This window comes from Lasioglossum baleicum, chromosome 4 (genome assembly GCF_051020765.1).
Source record: "Lasioglossum baleicum chromosome 4, iyLasBale1, whole genome shotgun sequence".
Taxonomy (NCBI): domain Eukaryota; kingdom Metazoa; phylum Arthropoda; class Insecta; order Hymenoptera; family Halictidae; genus Lasioglossum; species Lasioglossum baleicum.
In genome coordinates, this window is record NC_134932.1 from 7,700,138 (window position 1) to 7,719,613 (window position 19,476).

General features: G+C 42.1%; 1 protein-coding gene and 1 long non-coding RNA gene across 12 annotated transcripts in view; both read left to right on the forward strand.

Moving 5' to 3' along the window:
* LOC143208069 (uncharacterized) overlaps positions 1-17,581 on the forward strand; it is a 54,726-nt gene extending 37,145 nt beyond the window's left edge. The window contains exon 2 of the long non-coding RNA XR_013008829.1: positions 11,439-17,581. This is a non-coding gene — a long non-coding RNA (uncharacterized LOC143208069). The remainder of the gene's footprint in view (positions 1-11,438) is intronic.
* Fas3 (fasciclin 3) overlaps positions 1-19,476 on the forward strand; it is a 557,696-nt gene that overhangs the window by 37,507 nt on the left and 500,713 nt on the right. The window lies entirely within an intron of this gene.

The following is a 19,476-nucleotide window of genomic DNA, read 5'->3' on the forward strand; positions in this document are numbered from 1 at the left end:
AGTTACGCTTCAAGAATACTTAATCTTGAGGAAACATTTGCAAACATTCTTGAATAGTTTGTATTGGTTTGGCAAGAAAGTAATTTCGATATTTCAAGGTGAAATAAAAATTTCTTTAAGCTGGATGAACTTTAATCGATCAAATATTTTCCATTTTGTTCGATGATCTTTTGCCATTTTTCTGGTAACTTAATAAACTTATTGGTTATTTTCATAAAGCTGCGACAGCTACATATTGAATAACAAAATTGGGTTTCATTTCACTTTAAAATACCGAAATTATTTTCTTGCCAAGCCAATATACATACATATAAATGTATAATGGCAGAGAAAACTAGCTGGAAGATTCTCAGCTATACGAATGGCGTTGACAGTTGCTCGAGTACCGTGTACTCGCGATAGTTTTATTCTCAGAAGGATCTCAACGCTTCGACGCAGATTAATATCCTCGATCCGCGCGATCAACGTCGTTCTTTCCAGCCGCGGAATTTTCGGCTCCGCGTCGGCGAAATCGTGCACGCATCGCGGAAACACGCGCGCCAGCGTTAATTGGCCTGCATAACGGGCCACAGGCTTTATCTTTTTTCATTGTTGGCGCTTTGATGTTTCCGGGGAGCGAGCAACGAATTTGAATCTAAATAGAGCGAACGGAACAAAAGATATCGGCGACATACATAAATTCGCCGGCGAGAATGTTGCCGATACCGGATTTAATTGCGATTCGAGTGCATTTATCTCCGGTGACAATTGCTTTTCCGTTTGGCGTTAGAACCGGTGAAATTGGTTGGAGAGTTCAACCGTTATCTTCGGAATTAGGCTTTCCATTCGTAATTTACGGTGCTCGGGGTTTTGTGTTTTTCTGTCCGCGTGGAAGTATCGGTTCACTATTAAACAATGGCGTGGTCATTTGTATTGGACGGGTGAACACAATTACGCGTACATATACTTAGGAGAACGTCATCGGCAGAAAAATTGTATTGTTTTTAATGCTCGCATTTTGCATATTGAAAAGGGAAGAGCTGGATTATAATTCGACTGTCGCTATTAAATCAATTCATAGTTTTCTGGTACAGAAATCATAATTAAGAAGGCTCGCTTTCCGATGAAATTGAGTCATCTCTCGCGTGCAGGAACGTCGAGAGCGCCGATACTTTCTCCAATTTCTTCGAGTTCAATGTACCGTTCGTTGAACAGTATGAATGAAAAAAAGGATTCTTTACTTGGTGGGCAAGCGAGCCGAAGGGGAGCGGAACGTTAAATGACGAGAATGAAACGTAGTGATTTCAGTCGGTCGGCACACGGTGCAGGTTCTCTTTGTTCGTTGTTACACCTGACAACGAGGATGCAAGAACCGTGACGGCATCAAGGTTATACTGCGGTTCAACGCACTTCCTGTCGACAGATCTTTCTCCACCATAGGATAGACGCGGGTCCCTTTTCGAAACCACGTGCCAATCGTGCTTCTTCGATTCTCGACGTAACTTAATTGCATCAAGATCCGCAGTTTGTCGATTGAACTGTGCATTCTGTGTTCAATTTTGTTCACGCAGCATACAGTGGGCAACGAATGTATTATAATTGTGCCAAACGACCTGATTTTCTGTAATCAATTAGAAGCATTGGTTTATGGAATGATATGCAAAAAAGATTTTCCGAAAAATTATTTATAATTTACAAGGTTACATGCCAAAATAAAAAAGGCATTTTTTAAAACTTTTTTATTAGGGCCCTTAGAGAAAATTAAAAATATATGTTTTATATATCTATGTTAGTTGTAAACATACTGAAAATTTGATCGAAATCGATTGAGATAGATACGAGCTACAAGGGATTCAAAATGGTAAAATCGTAGTTTTTGCTTAAAATCCACAGATTCGTACATCTTTCGACGCGTGTCGTTTTTTCCTGCGTCAACCGATTTCGGTGAAATTTTCAGCATGTGTATAACCAACATAGATCTACGAAACATATATTTTAAATTTTCATTAATGGTCCAAATAAAAAAGTTCTAAAAAATACCGTTTTTATTTTTGCCTGTAATCTTGTAAATTATAATTTTTGGAAAATCTTTTTCGCACATCATTTCATAAACCAATACTTCTAATTGATTATAAAAAATCAGGATGTTTTTAAGGGCGTTCGAGTACTTTCGTCACCCCCTGTACATTTCTAGTCGGTTCTGAAAATTATAATCGAATAGAATGTTCCAATTCGTTTTCAAGAGAGCTGAACATTCTACTTTATCAAGTGCTTTATCGATTATCAGATAAAATATACTGCAAGTGCTGCAATGCGTAAGATATGGTTCCAAAACTAGTCACAAACGGTAAAGTACAGTTTCGCTCTATCTTGTAGTCCTCGAAATATCCGAAGCAATATAAACATCGATTTTCGTGATAATAAATGATCAGCAGTAAAAATCACACTTCGGAACACATTTCGGACTGCAATTCACAATTTCGTGTGCGGAAGCTCGCGGAATTACGGCGACGATGCATAACCGTGCAGACAGTCGAAGAAACGTAGGAATCCATAAATTCCGTCGCGATTGCTGAGCATTTCCAGTTTCAGGAGGCCGCGCGTTCTACGAAAATTAGCAAATCAGCCGTTCAATTGGCCTGACATCCCCGAGTAAGATGGAGTGCCGCGTCTCTGTATCGGTCTGCCATGCCGGTAACTGCAGCCGGTGTATAACGGTGCACCGTAAGACAGACGCCGTTAGAGTTTCGCCGGCAAGAAGAATCTAGGAGCATCGTGATCCGTTATCGCGATGATTTTGCCTGCGCCTCTCTCGTTCTTGTGACCGTGTTACGAGTTTACGAGCCTCGGAGCTGGCTGGCTGGATTCCGACACGCGGATCACCGCGGCGCGCGGCGGCACAGCTCTACGAAACGAAACCGCTCCGGTTGTAAAATCTGCCCGTATCCTGCGTTCGTTTTGTTTTTTACTGGCCCGAGCACGGTACATACGTGCAAATGAGCGCGGTCAGTGAATAAAGGCTGCACTCGAAACGGCGTTAAATCATGTCAGTCCGAGTCCCTTTTTTTCGGCCGTCTTCTCGAACGCGGAAACGTTACGTTCGCTCGCTATGCTCTGCGGATTGTTCGTCCAAACAATTTTTATCGTACTATTTGATTAGTGGCGCGTGTCACAGTGGTCCGGGCGGCCTATCTAGCAGTTCACGAAGGTTTTAGCAGTATTTGGAAGTTTTTGCATTGAAATTTGTAGACCGCTAAACGTTGATTACCTTGTGAAAATGTTGACTTCTTTTGAAAGCCTTGAAATGTCTTTGCAAATGTTGTAGCAAACTGTAGAAATTGATCGAACCTGGCGCCGATAACATTACTCCAAGTTTATTCAAACATCTCGATCGACAAGAATCCTCATTTGTCTTTACAGGATCCCTGATTTTAATAATGAAAATTGCATTGAAATACTATTAAGTTAAAATGAAAGAATGTATTTCAAACACGTCATTTGTGGATGAGCCGCACTCTAGTCAGTTTGCCGACCACTGGTCTATCCTAAGGACCGTATAGTACCAATTGTGAAATTATGGAGCAATTTTTTCGCACAGGAGCGTCGTTTTATCGGGAAACGAGCGGGATACGGGGATTTTAAGTTTCATTGAAGCGAGTACGACGGTAGGAGAGTTGGCCTAATAGCGAGGATGGCCCGCGCGCCGCGTCAAACACGCCGCGATGGGCTCGTCGGGGGGCATGTATACACCGGAGCATTAATATTTATAACGACGCGCGACTCTTTCGCATTCCGTGGGCGAGCAGAACGTCCTGGCGTGCGTGACTTTCGCAGCCAAACTACGTTTCGTTCGTCGGACAGCCCTTTTGCATTTTTAATGAGCCATCATTCCGCTACCGCTGTCCGCGCCGCCCCCGCCTCGGATCCGCGAGCGTCTGCGCCGGGCTCTTTTCCCCGTGTCATCGTATCCTCCGCGCGAATACCGTTGTCACTGCGGAATTCATGGGTGACGATTGCATAACGTCGGAGATAATGGGACATCCTTTCGCACGAGACATCCCAACCGTTACCGAATGGTTCCCGCGACGTTCACGCGCGTTTTATATCCACCGCCGTGTCGTCCCAGTTCGCCATTTTACGGCGACGCATGCATTTTTCAAACCTTAAACAGTGAATTGGTTAAGGGGTCTTGGGAATGCAGTTAACCTCTTCCGTCCGGAAAGGCTCGAGGATGTGGCACAACAAAACAGAAGAACCTGGCACTCGGTCAATATTTATAATGGTTAATCATTGAATTAAGTAAAAGTTCTATGAAAAACGCAATAAAATTATATTACAGTTATATTTTATGTACTGACGATTAAATCCTCGTCACGTGGCGTTAAACCAAACAGGCAAATATTGGCTCACACCGTTTTCGCATTAAATGGCTGGAATATTGCGATAGTGGTTCCGCAGCGGAAGAACTTTGAATTTCTGAATTTTCAGTGCGTTCGCAATTAATCACCGTAAAGGGAGCAAGCAATTATTTGCTTATCTGGTACGCGGGGCTCCGTGGCAAGTAAAGCTCGCGTCGTCATCAATTTCTTTTTCCGGTCTCGTTTTTCAAGTGTGAATGTTCTTGGATCCGGCGGGGCTGTTACTTGCCAGCGTTGTTTGGTTCCCGGTGGTTCGGCGAAACGACTAAAACGGTTAAAATTTGTTCGAACCTGTGCCGGCGGGCACTGTGTTTCCCGGTTTGCACGAAGACCGATCGCCGTCCGGACCTCGCGAGCATCCTCGAATATCTGATTCCATTTAAATGCCGACGCTCGCGCGGGCTAACTGTTTTCACTGGGAGCAAGCGTTTCAGGTAAATTACGATTCGTTAGAGGAAAGTGGTTCCGCGCGATGGATGTATAATTAAGGCAACTGTACATCAGTGCGGGACGTGCGCCCAAACACACACGCGTGCACCAACACCGCCACGCTTACACCGAGACCTTACCCGCGTAAAACAGTTTCCGGCGATGCACACGCTTTCCGTGGAAATTACATAACATGCACGACGGAGAAAAAGTTCGGGGTTTTTGGAAAGTTCCCGAGAATCAAGAGGGGAAAAGAGGTCTTTCTCTCGTACCTGCGAACCTAGCTAACGATTACCTCTCCGGCCACTGTCTGTTTAAGACCCATTTTCTACGTTTTACCGCACTTTCGAACGTTTCCGTTGTGTCTCTGCTTCGCGCGGAACGTTTCCAGCTTCGGGACCATTATATCATCATTGTATCATACGCTTTATACTCCTTCGATGCGACCTAGATTAGCCATTGTCATTGGTAATTAGGGATGGGATCAAGTAGCTCTCAAACATGTTCGAACTTTGATTGATTGAATTCGAACTCTCTACATGTAAGTATTTCGAAAAACAAAACTTTTACAAGTACTTTGGTAAACGGAAATAATACTTCCAAGTATATTCGAATCTTGATCGAACAGATTCGAAACTTTTATGAATATCGTACCGGAAATTCTCTGATTTTTCTAATCATTATTTCTTTACCTTTAAAATCAATTATGTTGTCCTCTAATGCATAATTTAATTCAACATGTATAATTATAATTTCATAATCTATCGGAAATATTACTCTTAAATAGTTACGAATTTAATAAAGAAATTCCTTTAATTTTTCTTAAATTTCTTAAATTCCTTTAATTCAATAAAGAATTCCTTTCAGCATCGAAGTACTTATAAGTATCTTTTCAAAACTTATAAATACTCATTCCGTGGTTCGATATCAGTTTATATAAAATGAATACTTTTCAAATATAATCATTGAAACTGACAATTATTGAAATTGACTCGGATTCGGAAAACATATGCAACTGGATCCCATCCCTATTCGTAATTAGTAGACTGCAGATCTTTGTGTAGTTACAGGAAAATGGAGTAGATGAAATTGAAAATTGTTGGAAAATTTGACAAATTGAAGATGTCAATAGATGATTTCTCCTCTATTCAAGTTAGTTCCTATTTCTTGCAATCGATGCAGACAATTTTTATTTTGCATAAAGATACGCAGTTTAGTAATTAGACTGCGAAACTTTATGCAAATTCGCACTTTTGTGGCCGGACTCGGACACATTCGCTTAAAATCCAGCTCTACGCCCATTATCGTTGGTTGATTCTGTAAATTGAAAGTAAACTTATGTTTATTACATTAAGAAGCCAAATTCTCACCAGACTGCGGAACTTTATGCGAAATGAACATTTCGTCCATCAATTGCAAGATACACGAGCTCGATAATAATTTTCTTCCATTAACAAGTTTAATAGGTTGAACATAACCGTACTCCACTGCGAACTTATTAGAAATAACTAAAGTGAAAATATTTTTTGAATGTCACTCTTGACAAAAAAAGCCGAATTTTTGTTGAATATTCTATCTGAATATATTTTTAATCTTTTTTAAAGCTGGTGCCCAGGGAGAGTCGACCACTTCATCTCTCGAAGCTCTTGAAGCTTTTAAAGGGTATTCACTGTAAAGTAGCGAGTGTAGAAGTTAAGCCAGGAAACTTTGTTGTACGTGGTTCTACCTTTTGAAGCGAATCCAAGTAGCAGAATGAATTTCCCACTTCAACCTCGTGTCAGATTGAATAGAAATGATTGCGAAAACTAGTACTGCAAGAATGTCTCTTAACACATCGATTTACACGCTCGTATTAACTATGATCATTTTATTTTGCTCTAGTCTCTGTATCTTTCATAGATTTCCATAGATTACTGTGTACAACAGAAATACGATTATTATGGTCTAGACCAAGACTGTACCTAGTAGATCTAGACCATTCTTATGGTCTAAAAGAATTGTTTTCCTGATTCGCCATCTGTAGGTCGTGAAAGCGGTTATAACATAGTAGTAAATTATTAAAAAATTGTGCGGCAGAATCGTACACCTAAATGCAGGTTACGTGATTCTGCTGCGTGTGCTGGTTAAGAAAAATAACACACTGTTGGTAGCCGGTTGCCACCGGAAACGATGATTCACTCCAAAGCGTCCGAGTGAAAACGCGACGAAGATCCATAATTCGCGGAACTCGTACTCGCAGCGTACCATGTTTCACGGGAGGCCAGATTAGGAACAAAGGCAGGGACGTGCGTTAACAATTGTTCCCTGAGAAGTGGTTTATCGAAACGGAAAGTGAGATAACGCGATTTCACACGTCCGACGAGTATGAATGGCGAATGCGTGACCATTTCGTGCTATTGCCAGTCAAATCCCGCGTCGAATTTGTCGCCTAATCAATTATTCTTTCCTAATCTGCCGCATATTGTTGCGGTACTTACAACATTGTTCGAAACTGTGATAAAAAAAAAAGGCCGATAACTATGCCGCAAATGGTGCGTTCGCCGCGAACGGATCGTTGCGGTTTCGTGATCGAGCCGGGCGAGCGTTGTCGTAATCAAAGCTCCGTTAAAAAATTCACGGAAAGAACATAAAACTATCGCTTTCGGTTTATTGCACATTGCGCTTCATGCGTGTCCACGATACACGTATGTAGATGTGTGTCAGACTACGAAGTAATTCACTCGGATTTTCACTGTGGTTTCAGTTCCGTAATGGATTCAGTAGAAGCGAACAAACAGCTCTTTTTTTTGTGTTTTTCGAAAATACGCTATGGAAATGAAAACTTTTTTTATCAGTATAAATATTCGCGGATTATTACACACCGCGCGATGTTTTATATGTAAATCTCTGTAAACACGTGGTAGCTGTGTACGTCCAAGTAGTTAAATACAGTAATGAATCACATCACATTGAAATTTAAATTCGGTGTAATATCACTGCGTACCTCGTGTGTACATGTAATATTTATTAGCAATTACAATATCTAAATTTAATACCATCAATGTTACTGAAGTTGAGTTCAACTCCAGTTTTCACGAATTAATCTAATTCGATCAAAAGAAAAATGCTCGACGAGAAAACAGCCTGAATCGTACGTTCGATTTTATACCGCTGAGCGTGTAATATGATTCATTGGTGGAAATTAGGTCACAACGTGCATCTCTAACGGCGTTAGGCTAGTCCGAGTGAATGTCATTGCAGCACCCATTACCTCTAACGGCCACCAGCTGATAATATCTATGCACCTGTCAGGTGCGCCACCTGTTATTGAAATCGTACCTGCGGTACGCTTGTCCGCGAGATGGCAGATCTCTCTAACGATTAATTTTCATCATTTACATTAATCGCGCTTCAATACTTCGCTTTCTCTCGAAGATCAATTTCGAGAGCTTCGGCAGAGTGTACGCCGCCATTCGATTCCCCTGCAAAGCAGAATTCCAATAAAAAGTTTCACACAACTTCGTTCAATCCAAAATCACGAAGAAATTTCGAAGAAGAGTTCGCCGAGCTAATGTTTGTAGAAGCTAGTTCTACGGAGCATTGAATTTGTGAAAGTCCGTCTTCGTGAAAGCCCAGTGCAGGAGGACCGTCATCGTTTATGAACCGAAGGCTCGCGTAAGACAGTCTCCACCGTGACGCAACACAGAATTAAGAAACTCGTTGCATCAGTGAACGCGCATCTTCGAGGAGGTTCGCCAGTCTCCTTTCATTCCTCTTATAAATTGTACGACGTCGACCTCCGCGTCCTTCGATCAGATTGGTGAACAAACAATTTAACCAGCATTTCTTGCATCAGACACCGCGGATCTGTTGGCGGGGAATGTCAGCAACGATCTATCCGATTCGACGGATGTCTTGTTGCGACGATTCAATCGGGAGGACGAAACCTGAAGAATTCCCCTGTGGCTCTATTAGCATCTAGATGGAAACGACTTTATAATTAGCCCGCGCAACCCAATAAGCGTTCTGTAGGGGAAAAAGCGAAAAAGGGGCAGTCGGTTTCTTCTGCTCGTTGGCACGGCCGCGAAATGGCCAGGTCTCTCTTTCGTAACTTTCGATGGTTTGAATGCCGTTGCTCCGTTGTGGCGATGCGTTTGCCGATGTTATCCTGAATAGGGGACGAGAAGAGGGCAACGCGTGTACGCCTTGAGCCGCGAAGAGAGCCCGAGCTCGGGCAGAGACACAGTGAATATTAATACGCGCATGGAGCCCTCTCTTCGTCGGTAGATTTTATCGGCTCGTCTCGGCTTTCCAGCTTCCGTTTCTTCCAGGCCGGCTATTACGGCCGACTGCTCGTTTACACGACACTGAAGTCCCTCGTATTCCGTTTCGTGGCCGTTGGACTCGCTCCGCTGGACCCCGGAGGAAGTACACCCACTTGACCAGATTTTCTTTCTACCCTTCGCATCCTCTCCTTCTCCTGCTCCCGCTCCTCTGTCTTTTCATAGAACTACCAGCACTAATTCTTTGTCCGCCAAAATGAGGTAGCGGCAGCTTCCTTTGCCTCCGGCCTTCGCTCAGACTTCTCGGCATCGTTTATTTTCGGCCGTACCTACGCCCCAGGCCGCTATTACCAGACTTTTATTTGCACTTGATCAATATTGAATATCAACCCTCGTACCGCCGACCCTTCTTATAATTATCTATACATGTTTAGGACCACTTATCAAATTTTTAAAACATATTTTTGGAGCTACTCCTCATAGACACGCTAATCTTTCTATGTATTTGTATAATTCATAATAAGCTAGGCACGTAGTTCTTGAAGAAAGGGTTTATATGTAACCGATCATTTTTCAAATACATATATCCGCTTCTAAATAGTTGAACGGCTAAGCTAAACAGTCCGTAATGAAACATTGCCGCGGCAAATGACAGCCTCGCCTCGAAACTCCAGTAGAACGTTCGCTAATCCGAAGGATATCATAATTGTGTGAGCCCAGTGAAATGAGTGACAGGTTTCTACCAGGAATTGGGTAGATCAAGTCTGTGTACCATGAATAATGCAAACTAGAAATCTACTTGGACGGTCCGTGGCAGTGTATATGTATATAAACTGCATACAAAGGGATTTAGGTACGCAGTCGATGGAAATATCAGACGTATTTCATTTCCATCTACGTCTTTATTAGTGTAATGGAAAAAGCATGCTGCAAACATTGTATAACTTCATTTAGATTATAGAATTATACCTGTCGCATACATTTATGGACGGATGTACATTTCCGAGGGAAAAATTGAACGCGTCCATTTGCGATTTTCGTGCAGCTCTTCCCAAGCACTTTCAATGACCCTCGAGAGTAACTCGCGATAGTTTTCCTCTCAGATGGACACGTACCTTTACACTAGTTTTTGAGGAGTTCGAGGGGCGAAGGGTAGCGCGGGGCCAGAAATTTCAATTCCGACCGGTGTATTAAAATCAACTGTTATTTCTATTCATGACGCTGTCCTGATTATCCAGAGAGTCCGGAGAGAAAGGCGATTATCTGCGTGAATATTCAATGGGTAATTTCTGTGCAGCTTTAAAGAGGCGCAGACAGTTCGGGAAGGTGGCCATTGAAAAGGAAATCGCGGTGAAAAACGCGAAAGACGGTCGAGACCGGAGTAGTCCAGGGGATCCTTTTTGGAGAATGAAGGCATTCTCGCCCCGATTCCGAGTGCAATTAATCATTTTCTGCGGAAACGCGGAGACCTCGGGGCCCCCGGGTAACCGAAGTTTCTCGATATCCTGAAAGCTTCCCTCTGACTTCGACTTCCGAGAAAAGTTTTTATGCCGCTATCCCTCCTGTCGTACCTCCTCCCTTCGCCTTTTACACCCCTCCCCCGGGATGGAACCTAATCTGCACTTGTCGAGATATCAGCGGCCGAGTCACCGTTAATTCTATTTTCTGTCGTCGAGTCCCTGGGATTGTAATTATTGGAACATCCCGGTCCCCCGATTATTTGTGTCGGCCGATGTCCGGGACAGTAATAAGAGCGCGAGTAATTGAATAGAATTGAACTGAACTCGATAAAAATTCTTCAATTTATCATCGCTATCGTCCGCAGAGGAAACTTCCGACGATCCGATAAAACTTCTATAAAATTGGAAATGTTACCCTTAATGCGATCTTCGAACTTTTAATTCGCTCGGCAAAATAACAGGCCCTTCGCCCACCGGCGCGGCACACTCTCGCTCCCTTCTCTATAAACTTCAATCTCGCCGCGCAAACATTTAGCTACACGGACCTCGAACGTACGGGACAAGGGGCCAAAATTCACCATTTCTCTTTCGACTCTGTTTTTCTTCATATTCTGCTCTGGTCTTTCTCAGAAGTGTCAGTCGTCTAGAGTCTAGGCGGTCGACTTTCTTTTCCCCCCATCTCGAAAGTTTTTCAAGGTGAGAAACTAGTTTTCTGCGATCCCGTGGGCTAGGTACATATTGAACTTTGTTCATGTTTATGATTTACTTGGATCTACAAAAGGCATATTTTAAAATTTTCATTGTAGGCGCAAACGAAAACATTCAGAATCAAAAATTCACTTTATTATAAAACGAACGAATCTCTTATTTCTTCCATTTTCTTGTTGCAGGTATGTTGAAGGCCAGCCGTGAAGCTTGTCGTCCTGCGAACCTCGCGTCGCCTAACCGAGGCCCTTGAAGAGCGCAATCTTTCCGCGATGTACGTGCGGGAAGTCTATATACATTTACGGAAGCGGGCGCCGCTCGCAGCCTGGAACTCTTAAAACGGTTTCCGGCCGTTTAAAGTTTAAACACTTCGTAAGTTCTTTCTTCCCCTCTGTCTCCTCTTCATAATTCATGTGACGCTTCAAAACTCGCGACATCGCGGCACGGCAGGAGCCGGTTTTTCTGCATTTTTCTCCGTTTCTTTCCGCCGTTTGCCAACGAAAGGATATCAAAGGATTAGCCCGTACTTTTCTTGGCCCTCCCGCACCCCGTCCTTCCTCTTTGCGGATTCGTTCCTTACTCTGCACACTGTATTTTCAATTACTCTCATCTTTTATGGCCAAAGCCTGCGACTGGCTTTGAGATCTCATCCAGCAACACTATCGCCGCACTGTTTGCCCGACAGTGTTACCTCCAGTCGCATCGCGAAACTCGTTAACAGGATCTCCATGCTATTTTATCTATATGTTTCGAACGCTTTTCGCTTTGGTAACGGGAGTTTGATGTCTGTTGTCTCCTGCAGGGTTTTCTCCTTTCTTAATTGAATGTTACAGCCAGTTCAATCAAGGTTTCCGTGCAAACAGTCGGATAAGTATTTACAGATCTTTGAGGATGTCCGCGATTCGTGCGATTTTATAAAATATTGCATCTGCCCGGTCTTCGAGTTCGTACAGAAAACATCAATAAAACCGAAACAACGCGGAAGGTTCAATCGAAACGTCCATTTTTATTTCATTTTTATTTTCTTCGTTTTATTATACAATATTAAATTTCGCCATTTATGAGAGTTGAGAAAGTCAATAAAATATGTGTCTCGAATTCAGTTTTCGCTCTGACAATATGGACGATGATTGACAGAAAATATCTGTGACATATTGAAAAAGAAACACTACATATCAACGTTGCATCGGCACGTGCCATTTTCCGACTAAAATTGACTACAGTTTTCTCCATTCCTCTCAATCATCATACGTGCAGTGTTTGTCTAATTGCTAGATTGATATTGCTTCTATGAAACTTGTACTCGAAGTAAAAAAGTAATCGAATATTTTATTAAAAAAATTAGACATCTTCTACTTGCAAAGTGAGGGTTAACAAGATAAATCGATATCTCTTTTGTATTTTTTAATTGCGACGAACAAATTGCAACATCGTCGAAACTGTTTAACGTTTATTCATTTGGATTCGATAAACGCCATATTTTACATGGGGAATATTTCAAGTCGTTTCACAGCTTGGCCCCGAAAGCGTGTACGGAAACAATGACAGTTTCATTTGCGCGTGAAACGAGACCCGCTAAACGATGGAATTTATTTCAATTGTTCCGCGGTGCTCGAATTATTGGAAGTCACAAATTGTTCGTAACGGAAGAGAAATGTAGTGGGACGCGCGAGTCCGGTGGTTCGACTCCGAGTAAAAAGATTTCTTCGCGTTTCGCCTGCGACTCGGATCGAGTCCCGGACCCGTTCGGTTTTCTTACGTGGTCGTTGTGCAAGAACCCCGTGCACGTTGCGGCCAAATGCGCTGGAATATTTCAAGTCATCGGACTCGATTACGATAAATTACCAATTCTTTTTTGCCGCCCGGCCGGTGCACCCTCGACTCATTCAACTGCCGTTCGATCGCGATTAATCATGTCCCCCCCTTTTTGCATTCTCGAGGAGCACTTTTGGCACAGTGCGTCCCTTTGTGCCCCGTTCTATGCCCCTGGGACCACAAAAAGAACGTGGAATCAGTACAAATTGTATCATATGGAATCTGAGCCCCGCCAGAAATGCCGAAACACGCTTTTTCCGTTGCTCGCGATGCGAAACATATGGCACGGCTCGGACCACTTTAAAAAATGCGGTTTCGCTCTTCTTGCAAATTAACCCTCGGACAGCGGATCATTTTTATTATATCATTGATCATGTTTAACGGACTGCTTTATTTATCAATTTTCTAATACACATTTTTGAAGGCCTTCTTGTAGACACGTCAATCTTTTTATTGTTCCTAATGAAGCAGCTATACATATATTTAATTAATTCTCTAGAAACTCGGTAATTACAAAGGAGGCTTCGATAAATCTATATCAGATTATTTAGTATACAGTACACCCTTCTATAAAACTATGAACCCTTCTTGATTTGTAATTTAATTTGATCTGATTTATACTAACTCTCTGAGTTTGGGGAGATCGCAGGCTTTGGTTACGTAACTGAAAAGCAAAACTTCAAAATTTTCTTCTGTTTATCTCTTTCTGTCTGCCTGTTTCCTCTAATGTAGTTTTATCACACAGTGCAATACGTTATTTCATAAGAGAACTAATTCCGTCCGCATTTAATCCTGCCTTTGTTCGTACGCCATTACCGTCGATTCGGTTGGTTAAAGCGAAATATGCTCACCGGCCCCGACCGGCTAATACATTCGAATCCGCAGTTGATGTGGGCAGACGAGCAGATATATATGTACAATATGAATGATATAATGCGAGTGCGGGAGAAGGCGCGATGCACGAAATTTCTTCGCCGTACGCGACAACGTGCATTAATCGCGATGCCGTCAATGGGCTTTCATAATCTCGAGGGTGGACTAGGAGACGGAAGAGGAGGGACGAAGAAACAGCCGTGTCGCCGTCAGAGCTTCCTAACGACGGAACAACTTTAAAGCTTGATATTAATAGGGGATTACGGGCGGGTACTCAATTTCCTTCGAGTCGTGTCGTTCCCGAAAACTTTCCGCCGCAGCCTGAATATTAATGAATATTCGTATTGATAGGGTTTCTTAAAACTGCGATCCGACTTCCCGTGCCCGTCACTTAATTCAATTTAATTATCTCTAACCCATCCCTACGACGCTTGTTTACGGTGTTTTAATAGACGTCCGGTAAATTATATATCGCCGCTGCAAAATTCTCCGCTACCTATGGCGAGTTCATTAATTAGTTGGTAATAATATTGCATTAGCAATTTGTACGTTTTCACACGGAAACGCATCGTTCTCCATTGGTCGGTTAATAAACGCCTGCTTATTTTCCGGAATAATTTATGTAATTTTACAGTTCGATTCGCGGCCAAACACATTTTACACCGGGCAACACTATCGTTCGTGTGCAGACTGCGGAAGTTTCCGCGTTTGTACGGGTCTACTAATTCAAAACGTACGGGAACGTGAAAATTTTCATCAAATTCTACACTCTGCCGTTCATATTAAATTTAGCAATTTATTATTCATCGATACTTTAAATAATTCTGTGTTTACGTTCTTCATAGACACAAAGGTACTTGAAAATAGAATATTTTTATCGTCGTTTTAAAAAATGTAAGTCTTTTTACAATTCGAAGAGCTGAGAATTTTTCGATAAACGAATCTAACGTAACAACTTCCGAGATTATTATTTAAAAGAAAATCATGGAACTTCTTTTATCAACAGCAAAGGTTTTCGGTAGATAAAAATTACCCGAAGATATTGAGAATACGATGGTTTCGAGCTGAGGGCTTAAGATTGCGCATTGTTCGAGCCATTGTTCCGCGGAAAATCAATCAACGAGTTGAATTCCTTTGGGCTCTCGGAGAAACGGGGCGCATTGCGATCTGAACTGTGCTTTTGGTCGAACAAAATCTTTGTGTCTTTGGAGCAAGGCGGACTGTGCATTGTCTTCTAGGCCAAACACGATCACCGGAGCACTCGACATCGCTGGCCGACACTCAATTAGCCGCGGAATCGGTCGAATCGATCGGTTCACACCGTATTGTGGGCATCGTCAAACGAAGTAGATTGACAACGTACAGAGATTGTTTGACGAGCAGTCGATTAGATTGGATTCAGGGCTGTGCATTCTGTGCAACGCTGTTACCCTGCTCCTCCTCCTCCTCTTCCTCCTCTCTGTTGCGGTGATGCACACCCGAAAATGCATCGAACTGTCGTTAAGGCAGCCACATTCATGACGCGTGTTCGATTCAAGCAATTCGAGTTCGGCATTCGTAACTTTCAAGTGTGCCCGACGATCGTAGCCTTCGAGCCCCTATGCTTATGCCAGTCACGTGCATTTGCCGATGCGCCTTGGACTCGTGAGATATTTGCTCGGTACACACGACGATTCTTAATCGCGTTACAGATTTACATTATTCCGTCTAGCTTTCTTCCACGTTTTCGCCGATTTTTCTCTTCCATGAAACTCGACTCCTCGTTTCGCGAATATATCTTTTACTTAACCCTCGCTCGTTCCTCGAACAGAGGTGGGCATTATTTGGCGAGAAAATATTTGACATACTGTTTAATATTTTAGATTTTATTTCGCTTAAAGAAAATAGTATTTTATTTGAACAATCTGAACCTCGAAATAAAATATTTCTATTTGAACAATCTGAACCTCGAAATAAAACACTTCTATTTGAACAATCTGAACCTCAAAATAAAATATTTCTATTTTAACAATTTCATCCACCAAAATGAAATATTTCTATTTCAATAATCTGAAACACAAAAATCAAATACTATTTTCAAAAATTACTGCATCAAATAAAATATTTTATTTTCAAAGTTGTACAGATACTGTAAAATAAATGGGATTATTTACTATTTACTATTTAAAATACTATTTTCCCCAGCTCTGTCCTGGAACTCGCTTGCTTTCGAAGATACTGTATACTCCTTGTATACTGAAACACTTTTCATAGTTTCTTAAAACAGACTCCTCCCTTTTAATCTCGAGGAATGAGTTGGGATGGTTTTTTTTTTGTAATACGACATCGATTATCAGAATTGAAATTTCTATAGTAGTTTGTTCCCGGTGGGCGTATTAAAGTAAATGTCACTTAGCGTCGAGGCGATCAATTACGGGATAGGCTATCAGGCAGCCGTCGTGATCGATTGATCGCCATCTTGGTAATCTCCATTACAGCGAAGTGTTTGCTCGATTTTATGACTCCGGCGCCTAAGTGTTTCCGTAAACGCACTGACAACCTTCCCGTGAATAATTCAGTTATAATTGCATCGTTAAAGTCGCCGGCCAATTAGCACGTTGTTACGGGCGTCGAACGCGCTTGCCGCTTCGGCGCACAACTTTTTCGATAAAAGTGGCCCGCGCGCGCGTCGTTGACGTTCTATCCCGTGAACTTGAACTTTCGCCGATACATAGAGTCCGTGGACAGTAGTCAACGGCGAACGATATTAACGCAGTTATCGAACTTGCCGATTAGTTGCGGCGTGACGCGGAGTTAGCTGGAGTTTCTCCAAACTTGCACTTTGTCAACAGTTAACGATGATTTGCGCTAAGTGTTCTCGGATCAGTGGAGGGATACGCGGATCCTTTAACTGATTGGAAGCGCATTCACGTGACTAAGGCTGACAGGATTTAGTCAGACAGAGTCTTGATGAATCGTGCTGTTACGTGTGCTCTCCGTTTGCTTCCACTCGTTTCCTCTCTCTCTGCTACCCTCTTTCTTGCTCTAACCCCGTACGATTATTATCCTCCCTCGGATTGGGAACCACGGGGTCCACGATATGCCTATTTCCTTCTTCGACTCGGTCATTCTTGGATTTCAGTCACGTAACGACTTTACGGTTCGCGAATATTGCGTGGGCATTTTTGCACGTTTAATGGGGTTAAGCAATTTTAAGCGGCACCATAACCGCACGGTTCAGTAATTCGATTTGCATTGGCATTCAAATTTCTGGGAAGCTATTCCCAATTAATATCTTAGTGCCAGAAATAGCAGTCTAACTACCACGTGATTTATGTCAAGTTTTATAGACATTCGGAGAGTACAAAATAAAGGAGGTATTTTCGCGATCGCACTATTTTGAAAGAATGGTAATTATTTTTCTCGGCGCTCAGGTTCGATCAATTTCTACACTAAATGACTATAGCTTGAGGGGCATGAAACGTTATAGTCCGGGTTCGAACCAAATAACGCTTCCGATTCGGGTTTGAATCTGCAAAGATGCCAAATGCTATTTTATTGGAGGAAAACAAAGGTGGAGTGTTTCGTCCCAGAGTGTTTCGTCGGAGAGTACATTTGCAAATTATTCAATCGTCGTTTTGAAAATATAAAATAAGAATAATTACGTAAAGTTACATTGTGGATGCAGTTTGACAGTGGATTACACAGTGGCGGCATTGACAATCTCAACAGCAGTTGGCCGAAGTTAATTGAGAAGTATTTTCAAACTTCATCCACGTCAATCCATAAGTGTTAGAGATCAGTTTTCCCGTACATTAGTTCGCAACTGTGGAAATCTTTGCATCGCCACATTCGTGTACAAAGGAACGCTTAACAAACACACAAGAGATGATTCATGTTGGGATCGTAAAGCCTGGCGCGGTTGGAGAGGGGACCCACTTTCATTTTTCACTCGACCGCATTGTGAAATGACGCGAAAACTTCGATCGTAAGGATAACGATCTACACAGATCACTCTGATGCGATCCTACACGGAAATCCTGTCAGCTGTTTCAGCGGAGAGCGCCATCGTTCCTTCCATAATAAATTGCCGAATTAAACTCGAGTCTCGTAACTTTTACGTTGAATTTCACAGAATTTCGTCGAATATCCTCAGCTTTCAGCTGTGTGCTGTACAAACTGCATATTAGCACGTTTCTCTAATTCGTATTTAATTCTACAACCGTTTCACAGGCGAACCACTAATGCAACTATTATGTGCACGCGATGCTAGGGCTAATTCAATTGCAACGCATGGGACATTCAAAATTAAAGTGACGTGGAACAGATCGGTGTGCTCGATATTTTTTCGGCTGTGCGATGAATTAACTCCATTTTCATTCCTCTTAATTATCTGATATTACCAATTCCATGTCCGCTTGCATCCAGCGGCAGAAAAAAACTGGAACATAAAAAATAAATGTGTACTAACTGAAACAAAAACAGATTATATTCTATGTAGCGTAGGAAATGGTTTGGAAAAGTTATAGAACGAATTAAGGATGTTCTGGAGGTATACAAAAACGCAACAAAATTTTTGAAAATTTGACAAGATATAATTCTTACTAAATTAATGCAATTACCAAAGTTTGGGTTCGATTCACTGCACCGTTTAAGAATTATAGCAACTTAAAGTTTGCAGATTTTAACACGTCTTCTTATGGAGAATTCATGAAATTCCACTTGAAACCCTATTTAAACCTTGAAAAAACGCAACTAGAAACTCCAGTTTTTTTTTATATGAAGTAAAAATTATGTAATTAATAATGTTCAAAATTTATTAGGATTCTCTAAACAGTTACCGAGCAAAAAAATTATAAACTGTTACAAAACGTCAAATTTATCGTGTTGTCTCTCACTAGCATGGAAACGCGACAAGGGTAGACCACTGAATATAGCTACAGAGGGTGCAGTATTCGCAAAAGTTTAATGCAAAACATACTCATGAATGGCTTTCATTGCCATGTATTGATGGATTTCGAATTTCTTGTACTTTTGTCTCCCATTGTACCTCCAGAACATCCTTAACGGACGAACTTTTACACGTGTACCACGTGCTTTTAAATGTGCTCGGTGTTCAAATTAACCGTAATTTCCATCGGTGTCCACCGAGCCCGTTCTACGTCAGTGAAATTGCATTTCTTCGGCGGACCGGTGCATCCGAAAACTGTTCTAGTGTGTTTCTCCGACGGTTTCCCGGTAGCAGAGCGAAAAAACGTTACGAGTAGCGTATTTAAATTATGGGAAACTGCGGTTAGGGGATGGCTGAAGCACTGGATTCGCGGTTGGACCATCGATCACCGTCTCCAGGCCGTCCGTTCTTTATTCCCCGGACAAATGAGATTCATTATGACTCTCCTCTTGTGCGTCACTCGTGCGCGTAGAAAAAAATGTGGAGTGTCTGCATTTTATTTATTAACGGCCGTCGGCTAAGCGCCGCGGACAGATAATATGCAATTTTTATCGGGCTTCCATTTTCGAGGTTCTTATCCGCCACTCATTTCGCCATTAGTGCTC